This window comes from Hermetia illucens, chromosome 5 (genome assembly GCF_905115235.1).
Source record: "Hermetia illucens chromosome 5, iHerIll2.2.curated.20191125, whole genome shotgun sequence".
NCBI classification, from domain to species: domain Eukaryota; kingdom Metazoa; phylum Arthropoda; class Insecta; order Diptera; family Stratiomyidae; genus Hermetia; species Hermetia illucens.
Genome location: NC_051853.1, coordinates 650,008 through 675,989, shown reverse-complemented (window position 1 = coordinate 675,989; position 25,982 = coordinate 650,008).

The window sequence follows — 25,982 nt, the reverse complement described above, 5'->3', positions numbered from 1 at the left end:
TACGACCTAGAAAGCTTGGTTTTTTTTACAATGGGGGATATGTTAGAATTTTGATTTCCAAATGAAAAAATGGAATTATACTCACATTCACAGATGATATTTCGTTTGGGTACTGAGGTTCCCTTGGACAATTTCCGGAGGCCGCTAGCATTTGATATTTCTTTCATCCTCCATGAGAATGTGATATTTCCTTTTTTTATTTTTGGGGCTACATTTTGATTTTATGTATATTTTCAGCCTTTTCTTACCCGTGGGGAATATATTCTTTCCTTAGTGCTAAAAAGTAACATTTCTTCAGACGTTGAGGATGAAGAAGAGGAAAGTTGGGAGAGGGTTTCATCCACCCATGGAATTTTCATTGATGATGAGGTTTTGAACAAACAAATTGAAGATCTTTTTGATGTCATTGGGTTTGAAGAAGAAACAAGCCTTCAATTAGGTGGGGAAGTTGATGACGCAATTATCCATGATAATTCTAATGATTTAGATACAATTGACGTTTCCAGCAAACCCAGTTAAATTTCAAGTCAAGTTATTATACAAAAGGAGACTGAAAAAGATGTCCCTAGCCTCGGGACTAGTAGAGCTAAACGAAAAATGGCCAAGAATAAAAATTTATCTCGAAACCACAGAAAGAAGAAGTCCACATCCTCAGGATGTTACAAATAAAGGTGATAAAGTTGAAGATGGTGCACTATATTACTATGTATAATTATGTATAAGAAGGAATGTGCGTTAAGAGAGAAGCACAAAGAGTGACAGTTTCTGGTGGTTAGCGCTAAACCATTAACAGAGCACCAACGAACCAGAGTGTCTGGGTTAGATTGAAGGGGAACACAGTTCATAGGCGATGATATAGCGGAAAACAACTTAAGGTCGTCGGCATAGAGCAAACAGGGACAAGTAAGGAAGGAGGGAAGTTCATTGGCAAAAAATAAATAGAACAAAGTATCCCGAATAGATCTCTATGCGACGCCAGAGAAGGGGGAGAAGCAGCGGGATCTGCAGCCGTCAAAAGAGACGCGCTAAAAATCAAGTGGTATGGAAACGCTTAAAGACGACGACGGATAGAAGTATCTTGTGATTTACAGTGCCGAAGGCTTTAGCAATGTCAGTGTAAATGGTCTGCACTTCTTGCCGTGAAATTACAAATTTGGCGATAAAGTTGCCAAAGTGGAGGCAGTGGACCTACATTTAACAAAGCGGAGTTGCTCTTTCACTATTTGGTGATTAGAGTGGGCGGACAACCAGTCGCTGATATACCTTTCCAAGATTTTGGAACAGGAGGAGTGGAGGAATATGGGATGGGAATTCTCGGCAAGCGTACGATCGCTACTTTTATAAATGGGGATGATGAGAGTCTCTTTCCACTAGCCGAGAAAATGAGGCTTTTGTTGAAAAGAGGGGATAGAAGAAGGTAGATAGACTGACCAGTTTTAAACAAAAAAAGGTTTGGAAATTTGCTAATGAGGTACTCGATAAGGATAGGGGTAAGAAGGGGAATGGTAGGTGATGCGGGGCAGGCAACATACACTAGCGGGAGGGAAGAGGAAGAAGGAGAGGGAACAAAGACTGAGGAAAAGTAGCGGTTGAGTAAATCACAAAATAGTTGGGAGGAGTTCGCTGAGGAGCCCGAGAATTTAACAGACGGAGAGAAAAGCTGGGCATGACAACGGAAATCGCGAATGTTGGACCAGAAAGTTTTAAAGTTTCCGCGATTTAGTGAGTCTTCAATACCGGCCAAATTTTCATTTCTGGATTTACGTATTAAGGATTTGACTGGGGAACGCAGAGTTTAAAAAAAAATTAAGTCAACAGAGGTTCTAAAGGACATGAATTTATTCCCCGCAGTGCGTTTCTGATAAAGTTTTTTGTAAACTTCAATGGTGAACCAGACAGGGAAAGAGCGTAAGCACTTAGGAGAGGGGGGACGTAACAGGGAAGAAGATTAGGTAAAATGATATAGAAGGCGTTGAGTGCTTGGTTACACGTTAATGAAGAAAGGAGGGTTACTTAGTTGATTGCCGTCAGATCGATGATTGAGATTCTACCATCCAAGCATGAATGTTAGAAGTCTCATGGTGACTTCTCTGTCTTTGGTTTTTCGTGCGTTATTTTTTCTAACTGTGTGCGAAACAAGGCCTTATAGACTCTTCAATTTCAATCTCAGACACTCCACACCAAACGATCACATTCTTCGGAGGAGGTACCATCATATTATTCTCCGACAAGTTCCTCACAACACAATTCTTTCTTAAATTAAAAAGCGACAAAGACGGCTCACGGCAACGTGCCAGGGTAGAGGCAGCTTATCAGACGCTGCCTTACCTCTACCCTGGGAGCAGCGTGATCGAAGTGGTTCGCAGGTGTTATGCACAACGTGGGTGCGGATAATGTCGAATTTAAATCCGGATGAATTATATAAAGGATTATATGCTCCTACCTGCGAACTGCTTCTGCCACTCAGCTCGTATGCCAGAGGTTATATAGCGTTTGATGAGTTACCTCTGCCTTGGTACGAAACCAAAAACCATTTTTGATACTTGGAAGTTAAGCCCGAAAAAAGGAGTCTGTGCACCAAAAAAAAGTGAGCGTAGGTTGCTCTTCATTTAGTCCAGTCCGGCGTCAAGTGAAAGTGGACTTAGGGCTCCTCAATGCTTAAACAAAAGGAACTCTTCCTACTCGATCAAATCCCTGGAAGTAACCATCACCTTAATCAAAGTCACTTCTGGATTCGTATAAATCGTTTCAGTCTATTGTCCCAAGCAAATGTTTGACTAGAACGGTCACTCCTTGCCCAACTAGCAAATCGTGGTCCTTCTTTGTTTACTGCCTCTAGCATAAGTAACCACAATGCCATTGTCATTGAAATCTAAACTGTGGCTATGCACCAATCCCTTAGATGCAAATTATCTAAATAGCACAATAGGAAGTAGGTAATATTCCCGATTACTTCCTAAGTTATTATATTATTTCTCACAAAAGAATCTCAAACTCAGACTTCTCCTTTGTCAACCGAACAGATTACTCTTGTGGAGATGAAATTTCGAGTGCCGCTAATTTTTAGACAAATAAAATGCTAGAGATGTTTATTAGTAAGTTAAGCGCAAAAGCGGACGAAATAAAATGATGAACTCAGCTTGCAACCAGACCCTTCGACTCGGTTCCTGACAATTTTAAAAACCAAACCGGTTACATAGATCCGAGGAACAGTAGGGGTAACACTGAAGGGTAGACTCACATCCTTCAATGCGCAATTCCACCTTCAACACTGTGTAAAGCCATGATTCGTTGGTCATGCCAGGAGTGCCTTTTACAAAGAAAGTTGTGATTCGAGCGTTGTCAAGATTAGATATGCGAGCCTGATGTATCCGGATATGGTTATTATTGGATTCTCTGATCCTTTTGATCCTTTCGATTCTGCTGTTCCATTCTTTCCGAGACCATGAAGTACCGGAAACGGAAAATAGGCTGATCGGGAGACCTTTTACAAATGGTAGATAGAGATCGATGTTGGTTAGCTGACGGCGTTTTGTTAACCATTATCTTTGAAATATTCGGGGCCTAATGTGAATATACCGATAATTCAAGTACTGCCCTTCTTCAGTGCTCCATATTTAAACAAAAATTTAGCTGAACTAGCAAACTATGGAGGATATACTTCATGCACAATGTTTCGAGTAAAACTGAAACGCGCGTAATTGACCACCATATATGTGAGCTCAAAACTCCGAAATAAGAACGCTGAACTCTGAACCCACAACGGCTGACAATATTCTGTGTGCTACAGCTTTTTTCTTGCATTTCTAACCGCAATTCATGCAAATTAGTTTGTATCTTCAGGTCAGGTCCGTCCGAACCCATACTTGGATAAGCTTTACAGCTACCTTATCCATGAGGAACTTGCCCTGAGTCCCTAAAATTATCGGACTGGAATACAAAAATGGCATCCGACACCAAAAATCTGTCTTTTAGTATCCCCACCCTTAAATGAACTCCAACTTGCCTTTATAGCCCACGCAAACAAAGCATTAAGCTATGTAAACGATAAACGGTGGTCAAAGGGTAGTATATGTCCCAGGGCGAAACGTGGATTGGTACCCACGATGGAGCATAAAACCTGGGAAATGCCACCAACACCAACAGCTCTACTACCAAACCCTATCTCCACCTCCACGTGGTGACCGCTGGGAGCTCTTTCTTAACTAAAAGCTGTAGACGGAGAAGGATGAAGGCGAGTCTCCCGCGCCTAAAAACGGGACAAATTGTACCAACTGGTCCTCCAGGTTGGGGGTTGGATAGGGCTGACAACCCTACACGGAAAACAACTTGTTACGAAGCCACAACAGGAGCCTCGGACAGGACGGATTTTAAAACGACGGACCCGGCAACGAACACGGAATAACGATTTGCGCATTTTCTCATGGAACGTGCGCTCCCTGTACAGAGATGAAGCTGACGAGCAGCTAGCCGATACCCTGTCCCAATATAGGGCTGATATAACAGCGTTGCAAGAGATGCGATGGACAGGGAGCCACTACACCATATATTATAGCGGTCATCCAGTAAACCATGTGCTCGGAGTAGGTTTCTTAGTCAGCCAAACCTGAAACCTACTGTTATCGGCTTTGAAAACATAAGCGAACGGCTATGCACTCTGCGCTTGCGAGGCAAGTTTAGAAATATAAGCCTCATAAACGTTGACGCCCCTACAGAGGAGACTGCAGAATCGGAGAAGGATACCTTCTACGAGGCAGTAGAACGAACCCTCGAAGCCTGTCCCAGATATGATATCAAAATCATACTTGGGGATTTTAACAGCCAAGTAGGGAAGGAGCCCGTATTCAGGCGATACGTTGGCTCCCATAGCTTACACGAAAACAAATGATAACGGACTGCGGACTATTCAATTAGCAGGGTCACACGAAATGGTTGTTGGAAGTACCTGGTTTGCGCGGAAAGCGGTCCACAAACATACCTGGGCCTCTCCAGACGGGACCACTTTCAACCAAATTGACCACGTGTTGATCGAACGCCGCCACCTCTCAGCCTTGATTAATGTCAGAACAACAGAATAGGGGGGCCAATATAGAATCGGATCACTATCTCGTTGGCTTAGTGCTCCCAGCTCGAATAACAACACCACCTAGAATCCCCTCTGACAATCAGGTGAGAGTTAACACTGAAGCCATCGATAACACATCCCTCCACGACACCTATAAGAGGGAAATGGATGCCGCAATAACCGCAGTCAACAGAGGACCTGGAGATGAAGCATCAACAAATGATCTTCACAACCACCTGAAGAACCTGCAGCATACCGAGTAATGTTGCATTCTCAAAGAACGCGGGCACGCGCAGAGACTTATCACGAACTCCGTCGAATGGAGAAGCGACTTCACAGACGGAAAAAGGAAGCCTGGGAGAACCAACAAGTCTATGAACTTGAAAAGTACAGGGAGCAACCGCACCAGTCGCGCAAGTTTTACCAACAAGTCAGCAGGATGAAGCCTTATACACCTCGATGCTCATCCTGCCTAAACAAAGAGGGAAATCTGATTTCCGACAGAATGGGCATATTAGAGCGATGGGTTGAGTACTTTGATGAGCTACTGAACAACCAGAACATCGGCGAGTTGGAGGTCCCGCCAACTGAAGACGACGGACAAATACTGCCACCACCAAGTTTAGAAGAAACAGTCCGTGAAATTCATCGGCTAAAAAATCATAAGTCGCCAGGAGCCGATGGAATTACAGCCGAATTGGTTAAATATGGAGGCGACCAGTTACACCAAGTGGTTCATCAACTGGTGCTCAAGGTATGGGACAGCGAATCAATGCCTGACGATTGACAACGAGGCATAATCTGTCTCATACATAAAAAGGGAGTTATCACACAGTGCAGCAATTATAGAGGTATCACGTTGCTGAGTACCATCTATAAGATATTCTCCGCTATCTTGCTAGGCCGGATAGCCCCATACGCCCATAACATCATTGGCCCACATCAAAGAGGTTTCACTCCAGGCAAATCAGCAACAGATCAGATTTTCTCTGTGCGGCAAGCGATGGAAAAACTGCTGGAATATGGACAACAGTTGCACCATCTGTTCATCGACTTTAAAGCCGCCTATGATGGCATAGCCAGAGTAAAACTGTACACCGTCGTGACAGAATTTGGTGTCCCGACTAAATTAATAAGACTGACTAGGCTGACCCTGACCAATGTGCGAGGCCAGATAAAAGCAACAGGATCACTCTCAAGACCATTCGACATCAACAACGGTCTACGACAAGGCGATGCGCTATCATGCGTCCTCTTTAACCTGGCCCTCGAGAAAGTGATCCGTGATGCTGACGTAAATGCAAGAGGTACGATCCTCTTCAAGTCCACCCAACTACTGGCCTATGCTGACGATATCGACATCATGGGAAGAACCACCCGAGACGTACAAACTGCCTTCATCCAGATCGAGCAGGCGACAATCGGCGCGATATCTTGGGCTGCACATCAATGAAGGCAAGACAAAATATATGGTGGCAACGTCCAACAACCAACATCAAACCGCGCTGGTCAAACACGAAGAAGAATAAGGATAGGAGAATACAACTTTGAGACCATTGACAATTTCTCCTATCTAGGATCGAAAATCACGACCGATAACAACTACGATGATGAAATCCGCGCACGGTTGTTGTTAGCCAACGGAGCCTATTTCAGCTTACAAAGACTGTTCCGCTCGAAACGTCTCACCATAGGGTCAAAGCTCTTACTGTACAAGACTATGATCTTCCTCCTCCTCATGTATTCCTCGGAAACTTGGGTTCTTAGCAAGAAAAATTGCGAACTCTTGGCCGCGTTCGAGAGAAGAATCCTCCGAAGAATTTATGGCCCCCTACATGAGGATGGACGATTCCGTAGCCTACACAATGACGAAATCTATGAGCGATACCATGACCGTCCGGTTGTGGATAAAATCCGGCTCAATAGGTTACGGTGGGCGGGTCACTTAATCCGTAGTCCCCCGCATCCGTGGATGTTCATTGTTCAAACTTTTCCACCAAGTTTCGTGTATGTACTACTGTTTTTAAGAAAAGTGTATTTGACGAACAGACAGCAGATGGACAGAAAATAAGTTTTGAAAATAAAGGATGCTATGAGGTACCTTGTCGTTTAGAACTCCTAGAAAAATATTTGTCACACACCCACTCCTCATTGGCCGAAAGTATGGGAAAGGAAGTCGAAGAAGAAAACTTCCTCCGTAAGAACTAGTTCCACCATGCTCTCCGCTTAAACAAAAGGCCTACTACCTTACCCCTTCTCCACCCCCGTATCCTAGAACATGGCTTTTCCCCATCGCCACTACTAAATTATATATTTTGCGAAGAAATGATTTTTTAAGGTTTGGAGAGAAAAATGTAAGCTAATTGAGAAGACTTTTTCAAAATGGAAAAGTGAATATTAACAAGTGCATAGTTGATTTGAAAGTGAGCGTATTCAGCTGATCCAAGGCAACCAACGTCACATCACAGTATGCAATCCTACTGTTCCCTGGATGAAAGGAATTAGAATTAAACTGGACATAAATGAAAATTTATTACATTTTCCTGACCTGTTTTTGCTCTGTGGAACCTACATATCTACAGTGGAAAAAGAGAAAATACGTTGACTAAGTCGGGTGCCTTTTTCCAACCTACTAACTAAAGGAAGAGAAAAATTTCATGCTAATATGTATACGTATGAGTGTCTGCACTATGCCATTTTTTCTGTGTTGTTGCAACCATGAAGAATATTCGCGAATTAAAACAGTCTTCGGCGCAACTTTCAACTGCTCTCTGTAGACGTACTTTGGCGTGGAATCCGTATCTGCTTGGGAACAATTTTTTTCGGAGGGAGTGACAGTTCCTATTTCGATAATTTATAGACCTACCGTTTTACCTTACTTTAGATCTGTAGATGCACTGGAACCTTGTGCATATATACATTGTACATTGCATCACTTTCCTCAAAGCACATGCAAGCAAAGTTTTTCTCTCCACTAGGACTAGTTGGAATCCGAATGGCCTGATAATGAATTCTTCTCAGAGCAAGATAGGCTAGTTGGAAACAAAATGATTACCCCAAAAAGGTCTCCCCATGAGATACGAGAGAATCTACTTGTTGTTTGGATTATTTTTATCCAGACGTGGCTGTGTCGTTTGATTTTAAAAATAACATTAAGTTAGAAACTATTTACTCTCAGCACACATAAGTACAGGTGGAAGTTTCATTGAAATGACTATTGCTTGTCACATTAAAATCTCCACGGAACTTGGGCAAAAGACGCGGCCTACCGTGTGGTTTATATTAAGGATCCATTTCACGAACCTCTCTACTTCTGTCTGCGGAATTCAATACCGTTTCGAATTTTACGGGCAATTTCTGCACTTTGTCCTTGCAACTTCTTACGTAGGTACATACTCGTATCTGTGCATATATATTTATGTACATTCAGAGGCAAGCATATCGCTATAATAAAAGTATCAGGTCTTATTTTCCGGAACGTAGAAAGTTTTGAGGGAAACGGAGGAAATGTATTGGTTATATTTCTGTCTGTGTCCTCTTCGTTCCCTTTCCTTCCTCGGCAGAGAATGCTACTGCATAATGGAGTCCGCATACCGTGGAGGAAATGATTTATTCAAACCGACACTGGTTCTGTCATCGTGAAAATTTGTTTAGGAAAAGGACCCAATCTCTTTCGTTTTATAAACGCTTCATTCCATCCTAGCATCCAACATCATCGTGATATTAGCACACCTCTACATAAGTATACGAATAATAGTGTGCTTGCAAGCAGGAGACGTTACGTGTGACTTTTTGATTTGAAAAATGATTCAAAAACTGCTCTTTTCCTGTCACCAACATTCATGTGTAAATTAAAAAAGGATAGGTACCGAAAGTCGAAAGGTATACTTGAAAATGATATGTAGAGATTTTTTTCAAGTGTCCTGTTTTTAGGGGTGAATGAATCGAGACGTTAGAGGAAGGCTTGTAAGTTGAAATACGAGATTTCTTGACACTTGGTAGAAATGAAATGTTCAATAATATATTCCTCTTGTCTCCATTTATTGATACTCGTCTTCCTGGAATTTGGACGTTGAACGTCAAGGAATGAAGATACGAACATGATAATGTGATGGTGCTGGAATTATGTTAGTAGAGTAGATTTCGTTCTTCGATCTGCATGAGTTATGGACGTTGTTCATTGGAGTTTTCCGTTTATAATAGTATAAAGCTTAAATGATTAGGTTAATCTATGATGATAAATCGCAAGAATTCTTGCAGATGTTCAACTCAATGGTCGGTATCTTGGCATCCATTAATGGACGTTAAGATAATTGAGTTGAACATCAACTCAATCATCGGCCGTGCCCGCAGACATGAGTTCGAGCTGTTCCTTGGTGAGCACAAACCCGATATAGTTCTCCTATGTGAAACTAGGTTGAACTATAGATACAATCCTTCCTTTCCCAACTTCAACCTCTTCCGGACTGACCGACCTCAGTCCAATCCTCAAGGCCGCGACACCTGTGGCGGAACGGCCGTCTTTATCTCCGATAAATATCTAGTCACCCAAATCCACCCACCTCTGAACACCTTCAAATCCATCGAAATCTCACTGATCTCCTTCGAATCCCAATCAACCTCAGTCTTCGTTGCCTCTGTATACTGTCCCAACCAATCCCTCGACACACACGACTTTCTCCGCATCAAATCCTTCTGCGCGTCCCTACACCGCTCTCCCGGTAAACAATTTTCCCTGATCATAGATGGAGACCTCAACGCCAGACATCCGTCCTGGTTCGATGCACGGTCGAACCAAAACGGGGAACAACTCCACCTGTTCCTCACAACCTCAAATCCCAGCATCAACCTTGCCCATTTCAGTCCGGCACTCTCGACCTTCAACAAACCACACTACCATTCCTACCTAGACCACTTCCTGATCAGCAGTAACCTGACCGTCATCCCCAACCCGAATACCTTCCCCCTCCTCGAAACGGTCCCCGGCATCAGCGATCACGATGCCGTAATCCTCAGCATAAAACTCCCGGACAGAGTCATTCGGTCCACCCCACCCTCAGTTCCCGACTTCCAGCGTGCAAACTGGAAACACATCAACCTGGCCCTCAAAACCAAACTTCAACCTGTCCTACTCCCATCCAACCGTACAGTTCCTAATGAATCCATCGACCTGGCAGTTCGTCAATACCCCGAAGCAGTTCGGAAAGTATGCGACGAATTGATCCCTTCCCGTCCCTTAAATTACCGCAACCTAATCACCTTTCCCGACGATATCCTATCCGACATCCAATATAAAAAGACCCTCAGGCGGAGATTATTTAGGAATAGATACTCTCCGCAATCCTCTCACCTCCTCATCGAAATCCGCGAACTGGACAAGTTCATTCGCGAACGAATCCTCACCCTATATACCCAATATCTCCACACTGAGCTAAACCCTGGCACATACAGGGAACTCAGAAAGACCTGCCCGCGTTTGGGCAAATCAGTCCAACAAAACGCGATCCTTCCCCAAAACATCCCACCTATAGAAAAAGTGAAAGTCCTCGCCGATCACTTCCTGCAAGCACACCACTGCACCCTCCACTTCCGTGAACTAAGTTTCGATAACGAGGTAAACGGAAAAATCTCCCAACTCCTAACCCACCCTTCCTACCTCATTCCCCAACCCACACAAAATCCTTTCACCCATGCCCTCGCCGACCCAAGTCAGCGAGAGAATATCCTCCCCATCCACTTTGTCAGTCCAGACTCCGTCAGGGCGGCCATCGCCGCCTCCAAAAACAAAAAATCGGTTGGGCTTGACCAAATCCCCTCCATCGTCCTTAAGAAATGCGCCCCAAGCATTGCCCCCATTATGTCCAACAGATTGGAAGAGTGCTCGAATTGTTCCTATCCCCAAGAAAAACCAAAACCCACTAAATCCCGATAGCTACAGGCCTATCTCAATCCTCTCATCCTCCGCCAAGATTTTCGAGCGGATCATCAAAGTCACTATCGACGAGCACTGTGACTCCAATCATTCAATCCCACAATTTCAATTCGCCAACCGCCCCAAACACTCAGTCGAGCATGCTCTACTCGTGCTCAAATCGGACGTCCTCCTCGGCCTCAACCGGAACGCTCCGACCATAGCCTGCCTCCTCGACATAAAGAAGGCTTTCGACTCCGTATGGCAATACGGACTCGCATACAAGCTTTCTGAAGTTCTCCAGTTCCATCCGCACCTCTGCAAGCTAATTCTTAGCTTTCTTGATGGGCGGAAATCCCAAGTCCAACTTAGTGAACACCTCTCCTCTCCATACTCTAGCCCGACTGGCATCCTTGAGGGGTCAGTCCTCTCCGCTACCCTCTTTTCCCTGTTTACCGCAGACCTTCCTAAACCAACTCCACACCCAAGTCCAATCCGAATCCTTCAATACGCGGATGATTTCATCCTCTACACCTCCACCAGAAACATCCCTGCCGGTGAAGCCCGCCTGAATTCCTATTTGGACGAGCTCTACCGGTATTTCACCCGCTGGAAACTGTCCCTAAATCCACAAAAATGCGAAACCATCGTATTCCGTGGTACCGCTGAGATGACGCCGAAAATGAGGAACGACATTTCAACCCTATCCCTAAAGATCCACAACGATACCATCCCAACCGTCAAAGAAGTCACCTACCTTGGGGTGACAATCAGTTCCCGCCTATCACACGTCCCACATATCACGAAGGCACTGAACCGTGCAACAGGAGCCTTCAAATCCCTCTATCCAATCCTAAAATACACTAGTCCAACTCCTCAGAAAGTCAAGCTGTTTTGCTACAAACAGCTTATCCGTCCCCTCCTCGTTTTCGGCTTCATCTTCTGGTCCGATGCTTCCCCTCACCAAATCGAACGAATCCGCTGCAAAGAACGCAGAATCCTCCGCCACTGCACCAACATATACAAGAACGAAGACCGCTCCAAATACATCTCCAACCAGATCCTCTACGACTCCTCTCAAACGCCCCGCATTGACGCCGTCCTAGCCCGTCATGCCCTCAAATTCCTTGAAAAATCCATATCCCACCCAAATCCACTTATCTCCCAGGCCATGCAGATCGAGATCGTCGAAGAGAATCTTCTACGAACTCATCTGTTCCCACAAATCCTCTTATCTCTCCAGGCCCGTAACCTCCTTTTCGACCCCGGCGGTAGAGTAATCTTCTACAACGGTATCTACTCCTCATCCCAGTTTTCAAAACCTACCCATCCTTAGCGCCACTCCTAGCTTCTTTTCCCCAGTGATACTTATACAGCTGAAAAGCGGATCAGAGTTGCTTACTTAATTTAAAGTACATGGTTACTAATATATCCTAAGTGGGGCATAATGCGTCAGTTGTTCGTTGGAGATGATGTTGGGTCTCTTTCTTTTCCCTTTTTTTCATTGAAATTCCTATTCTGGGTCCCCAAAAAAAGTGCAAGACTGGGGGGAAATCTTATCCTACGTTTAAAACTTAAAGTAGTTAAAAGGACCAAGCTGTTGTGCGTTGCAATTTCGGCAAAGCCTAGGAATCGGGGAATGAAAGTAGACTTTGAGCTCCGCGAAGGGCACGTTGAAAATATTTGCGTTACGTGTGTTATAAGACGCAGGACGGCAGGTGATCTCGTCAGCGGCGGAGCAGTCCATCAGGCCCGAGGAAAGTTTAAAGAATGTGCATAGATCCAGATAGGATCTACACTGTTGTAGGAAGGGAAGGTTTAGAAAGCGGAGGCGGGAGGGGTAATCCACACGAGGGAAGCTTTTCTTAAAGAAATGAGAACGGGTGAATTTACGTTGCAAGACAATCACAGTTACGAGTGGGTGACCAGATCACGGAGCAATACCCGAGAGTATTCCTCACAAGGGAATGGAAGAGAGCTAAGGAGGGTTGGATGGAGTCAAAATCAGAGGAGGAGCGAAGAATAAAGCCTGACAATTTTGCTGCTCGATTGATGACATCGAGGCAATGGGTGTCAAAGCGGAGCTTATTGTCGAAAGTGACTCCGAGGTCTTGAGTGGAATTTAAGCAGGATAAGGAATGTTCTTTAAGCGAGTAGGAGAAAGAAGTGGGTGAGGATTTTAGGGAGTAGCACATAGAGTGACACTTTCTGACGTTTAGCCCTAAACCATTAGCCGAGCACCAACGAACCAGAGTGACCAGGTTATTCTGAGGAGAAACACAGTCCATAAGCGACGATATAGCGGAAAGCAGCTTAAGGTCGTCTGCATAGAGCAAACAGGGACAAGTAAGCAGGGGAGGAAGGTCGTTAATAAAAAATAAAAATAGCAAAGGACCCAAAATAGACCCCTGTGGGACGCCAGAAGAGGGGGAGAAGGAGCGGGAAGTACAGCCGTGAAAAGAGATGCGGCAGGATCGGTTGAAAAGGTAAGAGGCAAGCCATAAAACAAGTGGTATGGGAACGTTTAGGGACGAGAGTTTGGATAGAAGTATTTTGTGATTTATAGTGTCAAACAGGGACAAGTAAGGAAGGAGGGAAGTTCATTGGCAAAAAATAAATATAACAAAGTATCCCGAATAGACCTCTATGCGACGCCAGAGGAGGGGGAGAAGCAGCAGGATCTGCAGCCGTCAAAAGAGACGCGTCATAAAGCAAGTGGTACGGAAACGCTTAAAGACGACGACGGATAGAAGTATCTTGTGATTTACAGTGCCGAAGGCTTTAGCAATGTCAGTGTAAATGGTATGCACTTCTTGCCGTGAATTTAGACATTTGGCGACAAAGTTGGTAAAGTCAAGCAGATTGGAGGCAGTGGACCTACGTTTAACAAAGCCGTGTTGTTCTTTCACTATGTGTTGGCCAAAGTGGGCGGACAACTAGTCGCTGACATATCTTTCCAGGATTTTGGAACAGAAGGAGAGGATGGAAATGGGACGGTAATTCTCGGCAAGCGAACGATCGCCACTTTTGTGAATGGGGATAATGAGAGCCTCTTTCCACAACCTGGGAAAATGATTCTCTTCAAGGCTTTTGTTGAAAATAAGAGATAAGGGAAGGGAGATGGACTTACCAGTTTTGATCAAAAAGAGGTTTGGAAGACCATCGTAGCCAGGTCCGACCTTGGCATCAAGTTCGCCAATGAGGTATTCGACAAGGATAGGAGTAAGAAGGGGAATGGGAGGCGATGCGGGGTAGGCTACATCTACTATCGGGAGGGATTCGGAGGAAGGAGGAGGAACATAGACTGACGAAAAGTAGCGGCAGAGTAAATCACAAGATCGTTGGGGGGAGTTAGCTGAGAAGCCAGAGAATTTAATGGACGGAGGGGATAACTGGGCGGGGCAGCGGGAGTTGCGAATGTGGGACTAGAAAGGTTTCAGATTTCCGCGCTTTAGTGAGTCTTCCACGGTGGACAAATATTCGTGTCTGGACGTATTAAAGATTTGACCGAGGAACGAAGGGATTTGAAAAAAAACTAAGTCAGCAACGTTTCCAGAAGACAGGAACTTCTTTCTCGCAGTCTGTTTTTGACGTAGTTTTTTTGTGAATTTTAGTGGTGAACCAGACGGGGTAAGAGCGTAAGCACTTAGGAGAGGAGGGAACGTAACAAGAAAGAAGATCAGATAAAATAGTATAGAAGGTGTTGAGTGCTTGGTCACATGTAAATGGAGAGAGCAGGGGGAACCAGTTGATTAACGCCAGGGCTGAGTTCAGACCTTCGAAGTTCGCCTTACGAAAGTTGAACTTGGTAGGCTTGCGAGTGACAGGAAAGTGGAGTCGGGATATCTGAACATTGAACTCGAGAGCGGGATGATGGGCGTCAGGGGCAATGTAAGACGGAGCATGAAGGGATTGGGAAAGATAACGTACAGGAAGGTTAGAGAGGACAAGGTCAAGAGTGCGATCTAAGTGGTTTCTAGAAAGGTTAAATTGGAGGGCTCCACAGGTGTACATGAAAGTGGATAGAGGAAGGGAAGGGTGGGTCGAGTTATTAGGGAGGGAGGGAAGGCCAGGTGTAACGGGTGTAATCATAAACGATGAAAGCAAAAGGTCATATCCAAAAAACGTATCCACCTCTAAGGCATGGTCGATTCTAGACTTACAAATATATACCGTTTTTACTAGTCTACTACTACTAGTCACAACAGGCAGGGAATATTTTGAAGGAATTCTTAAAGTCCAACTGACGAGAAAATTACTATTTAATCGAGGCATTAACTTTCGTCCTTAACAATGAATACTATTTATCCGAGTGAAATTTACCCAACCTAAACTTTGAGACGCCTAAATGTTATATGGTCGTTCAGGTTAACTCCGCCATAGACGGTCCGAAGCCCATTGGAAAAAGGAGGAGGAAAGGGTAACTAGTTTAAAAAAATTTACGCAAATCCTTCCACTAAGAGCACTACCGAAGTTTAGAGTCACTTTTTCTACTATACAGTCCGTATCGAGTTTCAAAACTTACCGAATTGCAAATAATAATGAAACGAACTCCCTGAGATTTCATTGGAAGGAATTTGATTTGGCTGAGGCAAGTTTTCTTTGGTATTCGATCTTATATTGAAAATTCGAAGCACTTCACTTTGTATATATATATTAATTCAAAATTAATTCATCCACAAAGGACTCTGCTCGATTCCTTTATTTAGCGAAAAGTTTGGGGTCAATCTAACCAAAGAAACCTCATCCATGTGTCCATATATTAAATGCGAAACGGGATAAACAGCAAAGATGGTGATGGTGCTGGCTTTGAATTTGTGCAAAATGTATCCCTTACACATATAAGTACATACAAACTTCGTATGAATCCGAGATGTGTACAAAAGGCAGCTTTCAGTGGAAATATTCCGGCCTGAGGATGGAGCTCTTTAATAGACCACAATTGCCAGGCCACCGAACATAGTTATGTGGTCGAACTATAAATTTGCTTAACCACATACATACATCCACATATATATATACATAACTGTAAATATATTTATATGAATGAACTAGCACACGTATATGCAGACGTTAAGGATATGGGCAGAATTTAGTACAGTCCTATGGAATATAATCAATAGTCATCTGGGAGTTGGTGTCTCCTTGAACATTCTTAAGTCTCCCGCTGAAGTGAATGCGAAGCATATAATGTGACCTCTTGGCTTGCCTAGCTTCTACCCAAGTTCATTTCGATAATTTTGACTCATCTGGAGCCCTGCACTGTCAATGTTGAACACACTGTTGCTTCGTAAGGTGTTGCCTATCTTATTTGTAAGAAGTTGCAGTTGCAAAATTTGTATGCAAGAATGAAGAACAAAATTTTCCTTTGTGACTAGATAATCGAAAATCGTCTTTAAATATTCTGTTTTCAACGGGTCCAAAGTAGGTTGCTTTGCGAGAAACAAAAAGTATGATATATATATTTAATCGCACCAAATTTTTCAACTTTACTCCATATTGGCAAAAGGAATCAATTACGAGAGTGAATCTGAGAGAAATTTGTTGGTCACTTTCCGCTTATTTTTTTTTGTCATGAATTTTTGCGTTTTTATCATGAATTCTTGGGTTCGTTTGTGGATGTCCTTTCGGATATGAGGACGTTGTTAAGTATTTGTAAATGTGCTATTTACATGTCCCTACAAAATTTCGAAAGGACATAAAGCGACTACCTCCTGGACGCACCAGCCTCAACCTCTACCAGATAATCGCTCGGTTCCATGGCCATAAAATCTAAATGATTTGAAACTTCTGTAGCGTGTTCTAGGATAGCTACGCTAAAAAAAGTCAATTTTGATAACCTTTTAATGTGGTCTACCCCCTTAAAAGCTCTGATTTCTGGTGCAAAGTTACAGAGTCTAGTACTAAATGCTTTCGTAGATATAGAGTGAAGAGCAGACGAGAGATAGGTAATTACGATGTGACCAAGTAACTAGACTTCAGCCCGCTCGCTTCCTTTTGAGTGTCTATCCGGCATTCTTTACTTGAAGAGTTAACGGACGTTCAACGTAGTGGTTATTATTATTTTTCTATTAAGGGAAAGTCGCACCGGGTCCTTGAAGAACTATTGTGCCCCTTTTACTGGTTATAGTGTACCTGTTGATCATAGTATCTCAACCAGGCCTGTAACCGTTAGGAACTTTAGTATGTTCCCCACTTCCAGAAGTTTCAGCTTTGCATCTGGTATTAAGTGTTCTCCCAGATGTATCGACCTACTTTGCACAAGTGCCGGACACTGTCCCAGGACGTGCATAGAGGTTTCGTCCTCCTCCTCACAGAACCTGCAGGCAATGTCCGTAGATATCCCTAGCTTCTCTAGGTGGTAGTTCAGCCGACAATGACCAGTGAGAATTCCCACTATGATTCGAAGGTTCTTTTTGGTGAGGTTTAAGCAATCCTTTGTGCGCATGGGTTCGGATCCCCCAATTAGCACCCTGGACTACTCCATCCCTGGTAGGCCCGCCCAATATAGTTCCCTCAACCGTTTCTCTTCGTTTCTTAGATTCATAGCCATGAAACCGTTTCCGATTCCACAGAAGGGTTCTGGCCCGTGTAAAGGCATCCCTGCTCCCTTCTTGGCTAGTTCATCCGCTGCCTCATTGCCTTCCAACCCAGCATGGCCTGGAACCTAAAGTATCCAGACCTTGTTGGACGAGCCGAGTGTATTCAGTCTCTCAAGGCATTCCCATACCAGTTTAGAGTTCACCTGGTTGGACCTAAGTGCCTTGATCGATGCTGGCTATCGGTGAGAGTAGCTATGTTCTGCCCCCTGTAGTTCCTTTGCTGGTTAAAGGGGGCACATTTGTCTATGGCGTAAATTTCCGCCTGGAATATGCTAGTGTACCTGCCCATTGGCTCAAAGTACATTTTCCTTGGACAAATGACACCGGCACCCGCTCCCTCTGCTGTGAGGGATCCGTCAGTGTACCAAATAATCAGTTGCTGGTTTAAGCCGTATGTCGCAGCCACGCTCTCCCAGTTTGCCTTGTTATTCCAACGTGTTTCAAACTTCTTATCGAAGTGAAACCTCGTTGTCATGTTGTCTCTCGGTATCAGTAATTCGGGATACCGCCTAGAAAGGATATCAATCTTCCTTCGATTTAGGCAGCTCCCCGCCTCACTCATGCTACCGGCCATCCTGAATATTGATCTCCTTGCCTGCATCTGTATGTGCAGATGGAGAGGGGTTAATCCCAGAAGGACCTCCAGGGATGCCGTTGGGCATGTCCTCATTGCCCCACTGATACACACGCAACCCAGCCTTTGGAGCTTATGTAATTCCCTGGCTTGTGTGCTGAGTTGGGTTCTTTCTGCCCAGATTACCGCTCCATAGGTAATCATTGGTCTTACTATTGCAGTATATATCCAAAGTAGTATCTTCGGGCTGCAACCCCATTTTTTTCCTGCTATGGATCTGCAAGTCATCAGAGCCCTCGTGGCTTTCCGACAAGTCTTTCCGACATGTGTCTTCCAGAGTAATTTTTGGTCTAGCGTGATTCTCAAATATTTGACCTCTGTTTCTCGTTTCACCTCCATATCATGTAATGTTATGGCTTTCAGGTGATCCAGCTTACGCCTCCTAGTGAATGGTACTATGGTGGTTTTGGTTGGGTTGATCCGCAGTCCCACCTTCCTGCACCAGGCACTAGTAACCCTTAATCCAGTTTGGATTCTATCACATAGGATATCTTCATATTTGCCCCTACAGATTAGAACAATGTCGTCCGCGTAGCCCTGGACTTGTATTCCAGTATTAGTTAACACGTCCAGGAGTTCATCCACTACCATACTCCACATCAGCGCCGATAGTACTCCCTGTGGACAGCCTTGAGTGGTGTTCATGATAATAGAATTTGTACCTGTTTGTACCTCTATTTGTCTGCTTTCTAGCATTTTGCCCATCCAGAGTGCTAGGGTGTTTCTCACTCCTTTGCGGCTCAGGGCATCCTGTATCTCTGTGTGCGATGTATTGTCGAATGCTCCTTCGATATCCAAAAACGCGCACAGTGCAATTTCTTTTGTTTCTATAGCGTCCCGTAGTACCTCTGCCAGCTGATACAGAGCAGTTTCAGTTGACCTTCCTGCCCGGTAAGCGTGTTGACAGTGATGTAAGGGATTACGCTTTAGAATGTTAGTTCTAATATAGTTGTCTATGACCTTCTCCACCGTTTTGAGTACGAACGATGTTAGGCAGTTTGGTCTGAAAGATTTAGGGTGAAAAGGATCCTTTTTACCCGCCTTCGGAATAAAGACCACTTTTGCCCGTCTCCATGCCCTTGGTATGTAACCCAGTGCTATGCTCCCCCTTACCACCCTCAGAAGAGACTCTAAGATAATTCCTAGGCCTCTCTGGATAGCGCTGGGAAAATGCCATCTGCCATTGGTTGAAAGGTTCCCACGTAGTGGGTAAAGTTCCACTATTATATGGATCGAGAATAGCTGATTAGCGGATAACAACTGAACGTATTCGAAAATAGACTTTTAATTTTTAAGATTTTTCCAAATTGACGGGCTTAATTGGAAGGAAATTAATTAACCCTAAACACTAAAAGTAGTTTTGAAAACAAATTTCTACATTTTTTTAGAAAGTCGAAGTTTTTTTAAGAGGTTGAAATCTTCAAAAGACTAACCTCAGGGTCCACGATCCGGTGCCGGTACATCTGTCTGTATCTGTATCTGTATCATTTAGCTACTCCTTCTTTCTTAGGATATGTTTCTTCCAGCTGAGCCCATCGAGTGTCATACCTAAATATTTGACTCACTCTCCTGTGACACGTCTTGTCCGTTTATAATGACTTTAGCTGGATTTTATTTTTTGTTTGTGAAGTTAATCTATGTTGATTTGCTTTCGTTTACTTTATTTTCCAATTCTTGGCTCAGTCTACAATGTTGTCAATAGCTGTTTGCTTTTGTTTGTTTTTGCTTCTTCCGTAGTTTTATCCGTAGTAAGGATTGCAGTGCCGTCCGCATCTTCTTTTTCTTCAGCCTTTATCCCGTTCACAAGCGGGGTCGGCTCGTCGTGATCGACTTCGCCATTTGGCTCTATCGGATGCCTGATCTGGGTGTAATCTCGAGGCTTTCAAATCCCCATCCAGCGTATCAAGCCACCGCTGTTTAGGTCTGCCTTTCGGTCGTTTACCATCGACTTCGATGTTCAGACCAATCTTGGCAAGTGAATTCTCGTTTGCACGAATTGCGTGACCATACCATCGAACACGCCTCTCTCGCAACTTTTCCACGATCGGTGCAACCCCATAACGATCGCGGATATCCTCATTTCGGATGTGATCTAACCCACAGTTAGATACTAGACAGCTACCTCACTCGCCCTTGCCCCTCAAGGGGGAAATCAGTGCGAGTACACACGATTTCAAATTGTTTTGCCCTTGAGCATGAGCGAGATGTACCGAAAACCCGATCAGCTGTGTTTGACATACCGCCCGGACTTGCCAATGGATTGGTGAGATTGGCAAGTTTTTGCTTATGTATAAGTGAATACGTGAAACAACTTTTTGCAATATGCGTGAGCACGCCGTAGTACCAGAATAGCAAAAGCTCACCGATCTCTCTCTTACCAATACGATTTAACGAAGATTATGCATTTTCCTTGTTTAGCGTCTCTGATGTGTACAGATAAGCTTCTGCAAGCACATTTACAAGTGGGGTCATTTTTGTAAGGGTACTGCCTATAGTAGATCTACTGTGATCTAAACGTGTGACGCCACTAGTCCAACGTAACATCTTCGTCTCCATTACCGCAAGACGCCGTTCATTGTTTTTTATGGTCCGCCAACACTTAGAACCATAGAGAGCGACAGGACGGACGACATTGCGGTAAATTTTAGATTTGAGACGTTCGATGATACGTCGATCACAAAGGACACCAGTTGTGGAACGCATATGTCACTATTTTAATTTCTTCACAGCAAGCTATATCATTGGTATACGAGAGAAACAGTGTTGGGCCCAGCGGTACACCAGTTGCAATCCCTTCGTATTTCACTCTAAATAAGCGCTCGGATACATATAATTTTAAGGTATCAAAAAATTATTCTGTGCCCCTGTTGGATTGTGAAATGCTCTTCGAGGAAACCGAATTGGTGAGGTGGTATTAGATTTAGATCCACAATGATTTGCTTCAATCTCTCAAGAAGAAGCTACATCGGTCGATACGATTCGACTTTACTTGGCTCATAGCCAGAAGCTTTGTTATGAGGCTCATTTGTTTTAATTTCTATCCCCAGTAATTTAGTTTTACACGGTGTATTAGGAAATGGTTCACTTTTCTAACTGGCGTTAAGCATGTAGACACTTGTGTGTCTAGAGGCTGGAAGGTATGTTCTAGATGCTTCGCGAACAGATCTGCGTAACCCTGTTCAGAACGAACCTATTGCCCGTTTTCCTGTTTAATCGGCGGAATTTGTTGTCTGAGTCTTTTCAGATCTTTCGCAGCCTTCCACAGAGAGTAGCTTGTGTTTTTTGTGCTGTCAAATTTGAGACATATCTGTTAAAGGATCCGTTTCTATATTTGTCAATGAAGGCTTTTAACTTGTTTGTTAGAAAGTTTAGAGTTTTTTTCCTTTCCATTGTGCGTTTTTTTTGCCATAGTCTGCGAGCTCTATGTGTCTTTGCAATTAGTGCGCTAACCTATGCAGGACAGTCAGTAAATTTTTTATTCAGACCACGATGAGCAGGAGTGCTCGAAGCCCCCTGTTGTCTTTATTATTAGCAGTTTGACTTCCTCATTGAGTTTATAAGTAGTGTTGATTTAGTCATTTATGCAATTGTTTTCTTGGATGTGCTTTTTGAATACTGCCCACTTTGTTTGTCTATTAGTCAGCCCGGGAGGATAGTCTTTCCTTCTAACTTTTTCGCTGACCAGCATCATAAAAGGCGAGTGATCGGACATTATATTTTCATTATTGACAATATGGATGTATTCGTTTGAGATCTAAATAGTTTTCGGTATTTGATTACCATCGTCATTGTTTTTGGTTATTGCACCTTGCCTTACCACTTGCGAGTATCCTATTTTCTCAGATCTAACAAGAAGTATAGGGTTGATTTTGCGTGGCTCAGTTTTTTTGTTTTTCGGGAGCAATCAACTTTGGGCGGCAGTAGCCCTTTATGTCTTAGCTTCTGTAATTCTTTCGCTATATCAGAGTCTCTCTAATTGCCTTGGTGTTGGCCCTAACAATTTACACATTTTGCGGGGAAGGTCTGTTGTTTGGACATTTCGATGGTTCATGGTCATCAGCACATTTTACACAGCTTGGATTTCGATGACAATACCTTTGTGTGTGATTCAAACCTTGGAATCTTTTGCACTGGGGTATTAGGTCACATAAAAAGGGAGATATCACACAGTGCAGCAATTATAGAGGTATCACGTTGCTGAGTACCATCTATAAGATATTCTCCACTGTCTTGCTAGGCCGGACAGCCCCATACGCCCAGAACATCACTGGCCCATACCAAAGAGGCTTCACTCCAGGCAAATCAGCAACAGATCAGATTTTCTCCCTGCGGCAAGCGATGGAAAAACTGTTGGAATATGGACAACAGTTGCACCATCTGTTCATCGACTTTAAAGCCGCCTATGATAGCATAGCCAGGGTAAAACTGTACACGGCCATGAGAGAATTCGGTATCCCGACGAAATTAATAAGACTGACTAGGCTGACCCTGACCAATGTGCGAGGCCAGATAAAAGCAGCAGGATCACTCTCAAGACCATTCGACATCAACAACGGTCTACGACAAGGGGATGCCCTATCATGCGTCCTCTTTAACCTGGCCCTCGAGAAAGTGATCCGTGATGCCGAGGTAAATGCAAGAGCTACAATCCTCTTCAAGTCCACCCAACTACTGGCCTATGCTGACGATATCGACATCATGGGAAGAACCACCCGAGATGTACAAACTGCCTTCATCCAGATCGAGCAGGCGGCGCGAGATCTTGGGCTGCACATCAATGAAGGCAAGACAAAATATATGGTGGCAACGTCAGCACCGAAGACGAATGAACCAACAACATCAAACCGCACTGGTCAAACACAAACACGAAGAAGAATAAGGATAGGAGAACACAACTTTGACACCGTTGACAATTTCTCCTATCTAGGGTCGAAAATCACAACCGATAACAACTACGATGATGAAATCCGCGCACGGTTGTTGTCAGCCAACAGAGCCTATTTCAGCTTACAAAGACTGTTCCGCTCGAAACGTCTCACCATAAGGTCAAAGCTCTTACTGTGGACCTCGGCGCAAAACCGGGATGCCTGGAGGCAGGCCTAGACCGGATACCGGTTATTGCGCCGTTGATAATGATGATGATTAGGTCACTGACTTTTCTCAGTGTTTCTATTTTGACCTTCATATTGAAAAAACACATTTTTTTTTCAAGCCCCCAAAACGGTAAAATTTTTAGATTTTTGTTCATTCACGTAACCCTACGCCCTTTTTCCGTTTCACAGAAGTAACTCCAGCAGGGCAAAAATTATCTTATGAATCTACATAAAAATTTCGCCGAGCTCAATTCACTTTTCTCCCAAAAAAGAAAAAAAAAACGAGAAAAACCCCACTTTGGAGACCTTCTTAAACAGGTTCCCTATTAAGTGGACGAATTTCTTTGAAAACTCAGGTTGAATGAAAAAGATTCGAGAACTATTTTTTACGTACGTATATAATAAAACTCTGATCAAAGTTTAATTCGCTTTTTTTCAGAAAAAATTGAATTTTCATTTACCCCATTGCAAGGCAGAAAGCTTGATGGTTCCCTTCTTTAGTGCCGGGTATGTTCTCTACTCTGCTCTCTCGGAGTAAAAAGCCAGCAGGAAAGAAGGGAACAAGTTGTTCCCGAAATGTTGATATTTATCAAAACAAGTCGGGAAACCGGAAGCTTGACGCTTCAGGTATAAAAGGTTTTGTGTTTCCCTATGTGAGGAGCATAACGTAGTTCTCCATTGGCTGATAGCATTGACCCGAGATATTGAAATTGCTCAGTTCTGGGCCACTGCCATTGCCAAAACTCAGCGATTTAGATATCTCGAGTCAATGTCATCAGCCAATGGAGAACTGCGTAATGAAATTGCTTCACGCATTAATGCTGCCTGGATGAAGTGGCATTTCACAACTGGTGTTCTCTGTGATCGACGTATCAGCGTACGTCCCAAATTTAAAATTTACTGCAATGCTGTCCGTCTGCCGCTCTCTAAAGTTCTGACTGTTAGCCGACTATAAAAGACAATGAACGGGTCTTGCGGTAATGGGGACGAAGATGTTGCATTGCGCTGGTGGCGTGACACGTTTTGATCACGTCTGAAATGAGAATATCTCCGATCGATATGGGCTTGCACCGATCGTGGAAAAACTGCGAGAGAGGTGTTTTCGATGGTGTGGTCACGTCATTCACGCTAACGAGAATTCACCTACCTATATTGGTTTGAACATCGAAGTCAATGGTAAGCTACCAAAAAGCCGACCGAAACAACGGTGGCTTGATACACTGGATAGGGATTTGACGGCCTCACGATTACATCCTGATCAGGCATTTGATAAAATCAAATGACGAAACTGATCACGACGAGCCGACCCCGCTTGTGAACGGGACAAAGGCTGAAGAAAAAGAAAAAGATGTGAGGAGCGGCGAGTGCACGATACCTCCGTGTCACATGACTAAAAAATTCAATGCCTCCTATTTTTTAGAAAGCGATTTAAATAAATCATTTGATGGGAATCCCTGTATTGATAATAGTCAACCTCATACGCTTCACACTCCAAGTTTATTATTTGCAAATGCCAAAAATGTAATCTACATCAAATATAAAAATGGCTGGGGAGAATTAGATTCTTCTTGAATGGGATTTTAATATTTCACTTGAATGTCAATTATTCTCGTTAATTATGACGTCAGCATCTTATTTGCATGGCTTTGGAAACAGTTCGCACGGAAGTGCTAAGTTTGAACTGCTATAACTTTGGCGTTAATGACCAGATTTCCATGAAATTTAGCACGTATATAGGAAATATTATCTTCTATGCTGGTGCAAAATTCGAAAGTCCTAGTATGAATTTAAGGCGGGTTTTACAGAAAATTTCTAAAAGTTAGTAAGTTTATTTGAGCAGATATCGGAATGGGATATATTTTGAGACCTAGAGTTCATCTAAGCGCACCACCCTGACTTTCTTCGGATTTTTCGGTTACGTAGTTTCTGAAAATAAGTCCTGTCTCACTTTAAGTGCGTACATTTTGACTCCTTACTCAGGCACTTTGCAATAAACGCCAAAACTAATATCAGTTTCGGAAAGTACAAATCGAGACCTTTCATTCGATACCCTACACGACTATATCCGGTGAATTTTTTGAATCCCCCCGTTTGATGTATGGGGAGATTATACCTAAATTTATGCCACTCGCTGTATGCGTGGGATTTCATAGTTCCCATCTGTCCACCAAATTTCATTCGGATCGGTTTAGCCGTTTTGGAGAAAAGTGCGTGTGACAGACAGACAGACAGACAGACATTGAATCGATTTTAATAAGGTTTTTTGTTTTACGTTTATCTGCGAAATTTGAAAAGGGGCAAAACAGCAACACCGGTTGCACTCTTAACGAGTGTTATCTTATTGAAACAGAACATCATTCTCGTTTGTTACCTAAAAGGATCTAACAATAGCGGCGCCATGTAGTAAACCAGAATAGTTTTCTTCCTGTAGATTTCATATTCACCGCCTTTTTCCAGCCAGGACATGAGGTAGAAGGAGAAAAAGATCCTGTCGTGGGCTCTTGGACACCAACATTGCTTCTCCGAGAAAGTCCACATCGTCCATGAAAATCCGGACAGCCGTAAGACTTACAGCAGACGCTGGATGGATCTGAATTCCCTAGTGACCGAACGTAAATCTCCTGAAACAATATTTGAAGAAGTTATGGGCCACTTGGAATAATCCTCTGAGGGTTCG